Below are 12,421 nucleotides of genomic sequence, written 5' to 3' on the forward strand. Positions count from 1 at the left end.
CTAAGAGGACACCTAGTCGAGCAAGCTGATGAACTTCCTAAGCTAACTTCATCTTACCATCATTAACATGAGCAACACTACCCATAGACAGTCTATTGAGAGAATCAGCGACTACATTAACTTTGCATGGATGATATAGAACACTCATGCCGTAATCCTTTAATAGCTCTAACCACTTTCTCTGTTGCAAATTCAAATATTTCTGAGAAAAGTCATATTGTTGGCTCTTATGATCTGTGAACACATAAACGTGCACCCCATACAAATAATGCCTCCAAATATTTAAGGCGAACACTACAGCTGCTAACTCAAGATCATGGGTAGGGTAATTCTTCTCATGGGGTTTAATATATCTATAATCGTAGGCTATAAACCTACCTATCTACATAAGTAAATAACCAAAACCTACTCTGGATACATCACAGTACACAATAAACCCATTTGAACCATCTGCTAGAACTAAAACTGGGGTAGAGGTAAGTTGAGTCTTCAACTCCTGAAAACTCTTCTCACAAGAATCTGACCACTGAAACTTAACTTTCTTATGAGTTAATCTGGACATGGGGGATGCAATAGATTAAAACCCTTTAATAAAACAATAGTAATAGCCGGCTAAACCCAAAAAACTCCTGATATCTAATAGAGAAATGGGTCTAGGCCAGTTTCTCACTACTTTGGTCTTTTGAGGATCAACTCTAATGCTATCAATGGAAATAATATAATAAAGGAATCATAATAACCTTAGCCAAAATTCGCAATTACTGAATTTGGCGAACAACTGATGAGTTCTAAGAGTCTAAAGTATGATTCTGAGGTGATCTGCGTGATCATTCTCTCTACGGGAATAGATAAGAATATCATCGAAGGAGACTATAACGAACATTTCCAAGTAATGCTTGAACACTCAGTTCATCAAGTCCATGAAGACTGTTGGGGAATTGGTAAGACCAAAAGATATTAATAGAAACTCGAAGTGATCATGCCAGATTCAGAAAGTTGTTTTCAAAATGTGACATTCTCTGACTTTGAGTTGGTGATAGCCTGATCTGAGGTCTATCTTAGAAAAGTAACTAGCACCCTGAAGTTGGTTAAACAAGTCATCAATTCTAGAAAGTGGGTACTTGTTCTTGACTGTAACTTTGTTCAACTAACGATAGTCTATACATATTCTGAGAGAACCATCTTTCTTATTCACGAATAAGACTGGTGCGCCCCATGGGGAAACGCTGGGTCTGATAACACTTTTTCTAGAAGATTCTTTAATTGTTCTTTTACCTCTCTGAGTTATAGTAGTGTCATTCTATATGGAGGAATAGATATAGGCTAAGTATCTGGAAGAAGGTCTATTCCAAAGTCTATTTCCCTAACGGGAGGAACTCCAGGAAGATCTTCGGGAAACATATCTGAGAATTATTTACTACTGGAACTGACTCAAGACTGAAAGTTTCTGAGTTGTAGTAATACCCTTTAAGCATTGTAGTAATATCCCCCCCTCCCCATTTAAGGACTGATTCATTTGGAAACTAAAAATGAACTATTCTATTTCTACAATCAACTAAGGCATAACATAAATGGAGCCTGTTTGGGCATTGCCCACTTGTGGCACTGGAAGTGGAACCCTGCTGATTCGAGTGTTAGGACTGTGTTGAAGGACGGTTATGCTGACCCTGGGAACCTGACTGAGGACAATCCCTTACTCTGTGGACTGGCTTTCCATATTCGAAACAAATATCACTGCCAGCTCTGCAAACACCTTGATGATTCTTGCCACAAATCTAACAAAGAGGATTTGTTCAAGCACTGCTGACACTACCCTGAGACTTTGATCCTCGAGCCCTATCTTTGCTACTATTTCTGAACTTAAGGACTAGAGCACTGGCTGAGGACGGAGCTGGAACTAAAAACTTTTAATGAAACTGGAAACGGTTATCACCCTCTGACTTTGGTTGATTGAAATTAAAGCTACCTATTTTAGCTTTCTTGTTATGCCCTTCTTTCCCTCTATTCTTAGCCTCCTCTATTTGCTAAGCATGGACCATGAGCCTGGATATGTCCATCTCCTTAATCAACATCGTTGTTTTGCACTCATTAACCATGCTATCTGATACCCCAGATATGAACTTGCTCATTCTAGACCTATTATCTGCTACTAAATAGGGAGCATACTTGGCTAACTGAGTATACTTGAGGGAATACTCTTTCACACTCATACTACCTTGTTTGAGGTTGATAAACTCTAACACTTTTGGTTCTCTCAGCTCTAAGGGAAAGAATTTATCCAGGAAAGCAGTAGCAAACTTTTCCTACTCTATGGGCTCTGCATCTATGCCCCTGTCTACCTTTCAATGCTTAAACCACGTATGAGCTACATCTTATAGCTGATAAGCGGCTAACTCAGCACTCTCACTAGAAGTCACTCCCATTATGTCTATGACTTTCTAAACCTGATCAAGAAACTCCTGTGGATCCTCTTCTGACTAAGATCCTAAGAATAGGGGAGGATTCATTTAGGTGAAGCCCCGAATCTGGGATGCAGTAATATTAGCCATTGGGTTGGTTGGAAAAGCAGTTGTTCGTTTATTCTGAGCCACTACAGAATTGGCTAGAGTAGTAAATGCAGCTCAAAATTTTTCTTGGGAAATATGTTCATCTAGGGGATCTGCCTAAATGGGCGGAGGTGCTAATTGGTTTTCTTTTGTTCTTTCATTAGACCTTTTGGGGGCATGTTTTGTAAATGAAAAGGAGAAACAGATTAGACTGAGAGTTTAACTTGGGCTCATGCTCACTCGCACAACATGAATATTGAAAGAAGGGAAATTATTCCTAAAAATCTCATAGCCTCCTATCCATAAGTGTGGCATGCTACACAACCATGCACAAGACTCTCTGTGATGTGGATTTTAGACTTTGTAGGACACTATTGAACCTTAGGCTCTGATATATAATTTGTAATTCCCTGATTCTGTACCCCGAATGCTACACAATTCTTATGACTTCGAAGGACCACAAGCTAACCCATGACTAATATCTGCTGTGAGCACTGAATAATATACTATAATAAATGTGAAAAACAGGTTGAAATGCCATAAGGTTCAAAATTTATAAATGCTGATAAAGTGTATCAACTGAAATAACAATCTATAAAATTGAACACTGTGTGAAAACTAGTCTGAAAAGTCTCTTACTGAACTGTCTGAAATTAGAGTTGATTGGACAAGCCCCCAACTAACCCCACATACTGAAATACTGAAAATACTAAAAATCTAAAATAAAAGAATATCCTTAAATGATGAGGACTCACTGCTAAATCTACTATTGGCTGAATCTGAATCTATCTATGCGCGGTCAGGAACCTGAGCGTTCGAACCTATGATATGAAATATCATAGCACAAGAAAGAGTATGTGTCAGTTCGTTGAATATACTGGTATGCTGGATAGGGTAAGTCTGAATGCAAGGGTTCATATGCATGAACAATAACTGATTGCATGATATAGAGTAACTGAACATGAGATCACACATAACTAATACTACTATAAATACTAAGTGTGCACTAATGTGCATATAAATAAATACTGTGACTAAGCTTGTCTAAAGCTAAGTTCTGAATTCTGATACTGAGTAACTGATATCTGAAGCTACTGATAACTTATTTACTGATATTTGTTTACTGTATCTTACAGTCCTAATTCTGTAGAACTGAACTGAGTTCTATTCTGAAAAATGAGACTGAAACTGTGGGAGGTAACCATCTAATTGATGTACCCTAAATAAGATAAGATAACTGAGTTGGGGTCTAATCTGTAACCACAATTGGAAGGGTGTCAATATCGTACCAAGGGTAAGGACAAGCTGAGAGTTACCCTTATTTGGAAAGTACTCTAATGACAATGGTTGAACCCTCATCTATCAGCTTAAAACACCTCATCCACCCTCATCTGGCAGGTTTGATATCTTAACCTACGCTGGCTACGTAGTTCTGGAATTCAAGGATTGCTTCTAGAGATCACACCCTCTATTGGTAGGCGAGCCCCCATCCTTGGTTTCACTCGGTGTTGAATCGTACTCCTAACTAAAAGACACTGAACTGAGTATACTAAACTGGACTGAACAGATACTGAGCTTACTTAGTTTTCCTGAGTTCGGTAAACTGACTGAGTTCTACTGAGTTCTGTAATTGACTAAGAGTACTACTGATCATGACATAATTAAGGCTTTATAACTGACACTGGCTGGAGGTAAATAGTTAAATTGTTGGGTATTAAATACCCTCAGCACTCGATATTATAAAAAGTAAAGCATAACATAATCTTGAATAACATGACATTGTTCACTTGTTCATAATTCATCCATAGAGACTTTTATCAAACAACTTGTAAGGCATCAACTTATTTATGAAGGGGAACACATGCTATCAAGTTATAATTCATTCATATAAGCATTTTATCAAACACATGGGGAGCATGCTTAGGTTATACAACAATCAACACACATAGTTATCCTAGCTACATCAATCAACTTGTAATTTGAAGGGGTTCATCAATAGGATCATGTAATTCTACACATATAATGATTAATTTCAGGAAAGTTTGTCTTTTAATTATGGCCAAATGACCAACAATAACATGAACAAGAATTAAATTTAATTCAAGCATGGAAGTTCATAACTCAACAATCTTGCAGTTTGAAAATAAATTCGTGGACTCTATGGGTGGAACGGACCCATATATGAACACCTAACATACCTTGGAATATTAATTATTAAAGTTTCTTGGAGAAATTCTTAAGTTTTGTTCTTGAATTTTGAAACTAGGGTTTCTTGCTTTTGAGAGAGAATGATGTACTTTGGGGAAAATTGAGTGAATAATGATATATTTGGTCATTTAAGGATTACTTTCGTGTTTAAGGCTGATCTGGGTCATGAAAAAAGTCTAAGTTGCCCTTGGGATTTAAAATCCCATAACTAGAATGCCGATTAAGGCCTCACTGTGACTCGATGAATGAGTCATCGCTATATCCACACTGACGCGGTGGAATCGCGGTGACTCTCTGATCGTAACAATTGTTATTTTGGGGTTCACCCCGATGCGGTGCAATCACAAAGACCCTCAAGAAATTGACAAATGCCTAAATGCCCTTCATCCCGATTAGAAGGAGTTCTCATTGTGATACTCACCGCGACGCAGCCTAATTGTGGTGAGCCACTGTTTTTACATAAACTGCCCTAACTCTTCGCCCGGGTATCGGATTTGGCAAAATTTTTAACTCTTTGGAAAGCTGACTGAATTTCCTATGCAATGGTAGGTGCTAAACTAAAAAATACTGAGTATTTTGTAAATTTTATATAGGATAACTTACGTACTTAGAGCTAAGTTAAGCTCTAGGATTTCGGGTATTACAATGTATAAATCACTTCCAATACTATAAGAACATGAAGTTTGTTTCGCATATACTTGCATTTTATACAAGATTGGGTGCACTCAGGTTCTAAAATTTTTGGTGTGCTACAGTTTTCTTCCTGGATTAGAAACAAAATTACTACTAATATCAATTCAACAACAAATTCAGTGTATTTCCACATAGTGAAGTCTGAGGAGGGTAAGATGTACGCAATCCATACCACTACCTCCGGAGAAGTGGAAAGGCTATTTTTGATATACCCCCGGCCCAAGACAAAGAATAATAAACAAATCTATCATAAAGCATTGAAAAAAGTAGACATAAAATAAATACGACACCCACAAGGAATAGTAAATAAAGAATAGTAAACAAATTCATAATAAAGCATGAAACTACTAATACTAATTGCATGAGAAATATATAGTATTATACAAACCATTACATACATCAAACTGCTAATAGCTGAAGCATAAGGAACTTTCTTTGTATCTTCCTTCTCATCATCACTGGAAGCACACTACTTCACGCTAAATTTGAAGTGTGCTAAAGGTGTACTAACATCTTTAGCCTTGTTCATGTTGAACCTACAAAGTACTTTCCAAATGTTCTTCTCTTGTGATAACTACAACTTTTTGGCCCTCCTATCATTGATAATTTGCATGCCAAGAATCTGTTTTTCTGGTCCTAAGTCTTTCAGTGCAAAAGACTTACTCAACTCTTGCTTGAACTTAAGTGTTTCATAGCAAAAGAATTACTCAACTCTTAATTCAACTTCTGAATCCTACAAGAATTATGCCCTACAACAAGAATGTCATCAACATACAACAGTACAATAATACATTCATCATTAGAAAATTTTTGTACAAAAACACAATGGTCTAAAAAAGTCTTCTTGAAGCACTGCTGACACTTCTTATAACACCGCCTGAGAGCTTGTTTCAAACCATACAAGCTTTTCTTCAATTTGTAAATACAATTATATTTTTCCTAAGCTTGAAAACCTTTTGGTTGCTCTTTATAAGTTTCTTTTTCTAAGTCACCATGGACTACAGCAGTTTTAACATCCATTTGCTTAATGTTTAAATCGAGATTTGCAGCTAAGTCTAGAACCACACTAATAGATGACATCTTCACAAGTGGAGAGAATATCTCATCAAAATCAAATATTTTCTTGGTTAAATCTATTCATAGCTAATCTATCCTTCTACTATGAAATTGGGTTACCATCTTTATGTTTCACCCGAATGACCCACTTGTTTTCCAAAGCTTTTTTGTCTTTAGGTAACTAAACCAAATAAAAAGTATAAATATTATGCAAAGATTTAATTTCATCTTCCGTATGATCATACCACCTTTTATTTTATTCACATTCCAAGGCCTCATCAAGACTCTTGGGTCCCCCCCATCAGTCAAAAGTACACACTCATTAGGGGAATAACAAGATGAAAGAATTCTCTCTAGTAGATCATCTGAGAGAACTCTCTGGAGCATTAATAACAATTGGTTGTTGGGCACCCACATCATCTTTTACTAGCACATCAACATCATGTTGGTCATTCTGAACATGATCACTATCTTCATTATCAACTTGATTTTCATCATTAAGAAGATTTTCTTCAGGTACAATAGTCAAAAGAACTTGATCAAATCAACTAGGCTCTCACTACTCTAAGAATCAACTTTCTCAACTTTGTCAGAATGTCCAATTATTCGGTCTTCAAAGAACATAACATCATAGCTTCTAACAGGTTTTCCTCCAATAAAACATAGAAACGATAGAAAAATTCATCTTGACTATAACCAAAGAAGATAAACTGCCTATTATTAACATCCAGCTTTGAACTCTCTTCCTTAAGAACATGCACAATGGAATTACAACCAAAAACTCTAAGATGATCTTAAGAAATAATCTTACCAGTCCAAACTCTGTCAGGGACATCACTATCCAAAGCAATAGTTGGAGATAAATTGATAACATAAGCAATAGTATTAAGTGCTTCTTCACAAAAAAATCTGACAACTTAGCTTATGAAGCATACATCTATCCCTCTTAACTAGAATTTTGTTCATCCTCTCAACTAAACCATTTAATTGAGTCTTTGGAGGATTTTTTTTGGATATCTAATACCTTGCTCTCTACAATATTTATCAAATAGACATATATACTTACCACTATTACTTGAGCGAATATATTTTAATTTCTTTCTTATCTGCCTCTCAACCAAGTTCAAAAAATCCTTAAGCATATCAAGTACTTGATCCTGGGACTTCAAAAAAAATAATCAAGATTTTGTGAGAATGATCATCAATAAAAGTCACAAAGTAAAGCGCACCATAATAATACCTTACTTTAAAAGGACCATACAAATTAGAATGTACCAACTCCAGCAAATTAAACTCTCTTGAACATGGATGATTTTGAAAAAAAAAAACTCTTTTTTGTTTACCAGCTAAGCAACGAAAACATTTCTTCAATATTACTTGTTACACTCCAAAAAGAAAATTTTTCTTAGCCAAACTTTCTATTCTCTTCTCACTCATATGACTCAGTCTTCTATGACATAACTCTATTGAAGTATCATTCTCCGCCAAGTTTACTAAGTCTTAGGAATGGATCCATGAAACACATACAAGTTAGACAACATGTCACAACGAGCTACAATCATTGAACCTAATCAAGCTTTCATTGGCCAATACTAAGGGTGTTAATATAACCCTCATCATCAAAGTTCCCAACAAAAATAAATTTAGGTGAACATCTAGAGCATGCTTGACATTGTGGAGAACTAATCTCAAACCATTGCTACTTTCCAAACAAACTCTCCTAATGCCAAATACTCCAACCACATCTTTATTGCCTATTGTCAACATTCCAAAATTACCTAGAGTATAAGAAGAAAATAATTCCTTCTTAGGCATGACATGAGAAGTAGCACCATAATCCACAAACCAACTAGACTCAACACGAACAAGATAATAGCATTTTTACCACAAACAACAAGAATATCATCATTAACAACAACAGCAATAGGATTATTTCATTATTGCACTTTTTCAGTTATTGTCTCATATCTCTCTTGTGCTTGTGATAATATTTCATGATATTCTCATTCTTATGGTAATAGTGACATGTAACATTTTCGTATTTGAACTTTGACTTGCTTCTACTTTTATCTCTATTATTGGACCTTTGAATTTATTTCTCCCCAAATCATTAGTAACTAATGCATCAGAGTGAAGTTGAAGAAGATGAGGCCTGAGATCGTCTCATTTCTTAATTTAAGACACCACTCTTAGCATATTTCATAGTCACAACACCACTAGCGGCAAAATTAGTCAAAGCAACCCAAAGATTTTCCCATGAGTCTGCCAGAGTTAAAGGAAGCCAAAGTCCCTAAATTTTTTTCATCAAATTTTACGCCCACTATGGATAATTTCAAAGTGAAAAAATTTAGGGACATTTCATCAAAACATGTAGAATGTTTTTTGAAGTTGACTATTTAGGGTTGAAATTAGGTGCGGAACTTGCACTCTCTATGTATGGCTGCTGAAAACACTTTTGTGGATGTGGAAATAAGACCTAAAAAGGATTTTCTATGTCCCATATTAATGGACCCATGAGAAAAAATAGGTTGGTCAAAATTAGGTTTCTATTTATCCACATAGGAGAAAAAAACTCATACCCCAACAATTTAACCATGTCTCTCTTAGAGCAAATATTAGTGAGGGTATTTGCTACCTTATTTGACTCCATGTAGCAGTGTAAACTATTGAACTTCTCAAAGCAGGTTGCCAAGATAGGCATATCTTCCATTTCATTCATCAGGCTCCATGGATGCTACGTTATGTTTATTGTGGCGTTTCTAAACATTTCATAGATTATCCACCACATAATCATATGATGTATGACTTGTTGGGTTCGAAATCGAGAGGGTGTCATGCTAAAGCTAATTGCATCAAAACTATGAGAGGATAAATCAGACAACAACGAAAACAATACTAAAAAACTTAATATTATTATATTATTTTACCAATTAGCCTACATATAAAACCTAAAATTATAAATAAAATTAAAAAGTATAAATCTAATGAGAGAGAAAATCTCCCACTAAATGAAACTCTTAAAAGACTACATTGTGGATGTTATTATATTATGGTATGAGAAGAGCGTTTTTCTATTTATAGAGGTATAAAATCTTTCCTCTTAGAAAGAGGTTAGCCAAATATGGAATAGCTTTTTATTTTTTTCCTTTTAGGAAAAATAAAAGTAAGTATGATATTACTTTTATTTTCCTTGTAAGAAAAGTAAAACTTAAATTTAGTAAGAAAATCAGCGCAAAAACATTAACAAGACCTTGGGCAGCATTAAATACTTTAATGTTCACACTATCTCTTCTCACCGGTAATTTGTAATTCAAAATGTGTCATACCATGCCAAACATATAACCAAATAATTTAAACGCTTTAACACTCACACCATCTTCTCTCACCGGGAATACAAACAGTTACGTACTATACCGAACATATACAGTTACATACGAAACCATAAGAATTTTTTTCACTCAACTTGAAAAAGTAATTCACTTCCCTAGTGAAAATGTAAACATTGTTACACCAGGAAAAAACCAACTCAGGTAGAAATTCATGGTATGACCATTCACTCATCTACTTAACGAATTCCGCTGCTACGTAAACGACCCAATTCCATCCCAAATAAACAAATGTCAAATTCTAACAACCTCCATTACGGCGTGATACAAAGCATTACTTATTTGTTATGCTAAGGACAATGTACACTCGAAAAAGCAACTATATTGAAAAAGAGGTAAGGGTAGTAATAAATGTCTTATCTACCCGGTTTGACTTAAAATTCATTCTCCAGTTACCCGTGAGACAACAATTGTAACTGACACAGAGGTGCTTTACACAAGGAGCAGGATAACTATTTATACATTACACAATTATAGTTAGCCATAAGTTATCAATTTTAAAAAGTAACGCTTTTATGGATACCCCATATATGTTAAAGATATGTGTCTTGTAGAGAGTAACAATGTTATTGACTACTTAATTGCAAAAACAAGAAATCCATGTTACTAATGTTGGGTTCGAAATCGAGAGGGCATCATGTGAAAAGCTTTTAGTTTGCAAATCATAAGACGATAAATCAGATAACACATGAAATATTAAACTAAAGATATATTATTGGATACTATTTGACAAAACGGCCTACATATTAAAAATAAAATTGAAAATCCTAAAATTTATTGGGAGAAATCTCCTCCTAAACAAAGACTCTTTACAGACTACATTGTGGATGCTATTGTGTAAGAGGTCTTCTATTTATAGATGTCCAAAACCTTTCCTCCAAGAAAGACGTTAATCAAATATGGAAAAGAATTATATTTTTTCTTTCATGAAAAGTAAAAGGAATTATGGTAACTTTTATTTTCCTTCTAAGAAAAAGTAAACCTTAAATATAGTAAGAAAATCAGGGTAAAAACCCTAACAAATCTCCCCTTTTTGGCTTGATTTTCTTCAAAATATTCTTGATCCTCCTTCTTGTGCATGATCTTCATTCTTCATATATATTCTTCATATATGACGGCTGCTTAACATGATTAAAAATTAATAAGGGTTAAAATTGGAGTTCTATGCATTAAAAATAGAAGCACGGGTTGATGAGATTGAAAGTGAAGCCTTGGGCATTGAAAGTGAGCATAGGTTAAGAGTGGAGCTCATGCGCTAAAAATAAATGTACGAGTTTGTAGACATGTGATTTTTGATTCTCCCTAAATTTTAACTTGTCTACCAATATTAAATATTTATATTTATATTTACTCATATATTATTTTTATTTTTTATTCTAATTTAAAAAAATATATAAAAATTAAGAATATATATTTTCTTTTATAAATTTTAATAAATAAATTAGTAGTTTATATATTATTTTATTATATTTATATTTGTCTATTTATAAATTTTTATTAAATTTTATTAAATATAAAATTAAATAATTATTATATTAATGTTGTATTATTTCATTTATTTATTTTTCTATTATCTTAGTTATTTTTTCATTTACTTCTATTTATTATTTATCTTTATTTATTATTATTAATTAAATAATATATAATATATAGATTTTGATTTTTAAATTTTAAATTTTTCCCCCTTCCCCTTATTTGACTTTTAACCGTTCCCTCCCAAAAGTCTTTTTATAAAAGGACTCCCTACTCAGTTAATAAAGTGGATTCTACGTACATCTACATCATCAAAAAATCAGAGAGTAGAAAAAAAATCATAGAGGAAAAGAGAAAATCAAAAAAGGAAAAGAGAAAAAACAGTGAAGTAAAAGAAAAACAAAGAAAATAAAGAGGAGAAAGAGTCACAAGTTGAATTTCGAGTTTTTCGTTCGAGTTTCGATGACAGTTTCTTGATTTATCCCAGTTTCTATTCAACTATGTATCATTTATTCTATAAATTTTATTGTAAAAATCAAGAATGAAGATGTTTGAATGACTTCAATGCATTATGTACTGTGTATGATTCTATGATCTTGTTATTATCATGTATTTACTGTTATGTAAAAATAATTAATGAAAAAAATTGGCCATACGAAAAAGAAAATCAATGACAAATGAGAGAAATAGCAGAAAGTTGGAGGAGTAAATGGAGAAGAATTAATTTCTTGAATTTTCCAGTGAGTTTTCACCGAAAACCCGTAGGAAAACAACTCAAAACCGTCAGATCTCTCTCTCCGTTCAGACCTCATTGACCTTCGACCCAAGCATGGCATCGTCATTGCTGTCCCTTCTCCCTTTCCCCGCGTCTGTCATCCCTCTCCCTTGTCCTTGTGATAGTACTCCCCTTTTTCCTGTCACTTGCATCTTCTCTGGCGGATCCTTTACCGGATCTGCGACCCATCTCCTTCCCCAACCTCGCCAATGCACCGCCACTCCTCTGTTCAGTCGTCGTTTCAGGTGATCCATCGATACTTTTTTTTCATCGTATCACAGTTG

This window comes from Capsicum annuum, unplaced genomic scaffold (genome assembly GCF_002878395.1).
Source record: "Capsicum annuum cultivar UCD-10X-F1 unplaced genomic scaffold, UCD10Xv1.1 ctg998, whole genome shotgun sequence".
Lineage (NCBI taxonomy): Eukaryota > Viridiplantae > Streptophyta > Magnoliopsida > Solanales > Solanaceae > Capsicum > Capsicum annuum.